We start from the raw sequence: 1,291 nt of genomic DNA, 5'->3' as shown, positions 1-1,291 counted from the left end.
AAATGTGAAAGTTAATAACATTGTGAAAGTTATAGGTAAAATGTGAAAGTTAATAACATTGATATTATAGGTAAAATGTGAAAGTTAATAACATTGATATTATAGGTAAAATGTGAAAGTTAATAACATTGATATTATAGGTAAAATGTGAAAGTTAATAACATTGATATTATAGGTAAAATGTGAAAGTTAATAACATTGATATTATAGGTAAAATGTGAAAGTTAATAACATTGATATTATAGGTAAAATGTGAAAGTTAATAACATTGATATTATAGGTAAAATGTGAAAGTTAATAACATAATTGTTATAGGTAAAATGTGAAAGTTAATAACATTGATATTATAGGTAAAATGTGAAAGTTAATAACATTGATATTATAGGTAAAATGTGAAAGTTAATAACATTGATATTATAGGTAAAATGTGAAAGTTAATAACATTGATATTATAGGTAAAATGTGAAAGTTAATAACATTGATATTATAGGTAAAATGTGAAAGTTAATAACATTGATATTATAGGTAAAATGTGAAAGTTAATAACATTGATATTATAGGTAAAATGTGAAAGTTAATAACATTGATATTATAGGTAAAATGTGAAAGTTAATAACATTGGTATTATAGGTAAAATGTGAAAGTTAATAACATTGGTATTATAGGTAAAATGTGAAAGTTAATAACATTGGTATTATAGGTAAAATGTGAAAGTTAATAACATTGATATTATAGGTAAAATGTGAAAGTTAATAACATTGATATTATAGGTAAAATGTGAAAGTTAATAACATTGATATTATAGGTAAAATGTGAAAGTTAATAACATTGATATTATAGGTAAAATGAAAGTGAAAGTTAATAACATTGATATTATAGGTAAAATGTGAAAGTTAATAACATTGAAAGTTAATAACATTGATATTATAGGTAAAATGTGAAAGTTAATAACATTGGTATTATAGGTAAAATGTGAAAGTTAATAACATTGATATTATAGGTAAAATGTGAAAGTTAATAACATTGATATTATAGGTAAAATGTGAAAGTTAATAACATTGAAAGTTAATAACATTGGTATTATAGGTAAAATGTGAAAGTTAATAACATTGATATTATAGGTAAAATGTGAAAGTTAATAACATTGATATTATAGGTAAAATGTGAAAGTTAATAACATTGATATTATAGGTAAAATGTGAAAGTTAATAACATTGATATTATAGGTAAAATGTGAAAGTTAATAACATTGATATTATAGGTAAAATGTGAAAGTTAATAATTATAGGTA

The sequence above is a fragment of the Tachypleus tridentatus genome, chromosome 7, assembly GCF_004210375.1.
Source record: "Tachypleus tridentatus isolate NWPU-2018 chromosome 7, ASM421037v1, whole genome shotgun sequence".
Classification (NCBI taxonomy): domain Eukaryota; kingdom Metazoa; phylum Arthropoda; class Merostomata; order Xiphosura; family Limulidae; genus Tachypleus; species Tachypleus tridentatus.
This window is presented reverse-complemented; position numbering follows the sequence as displayed.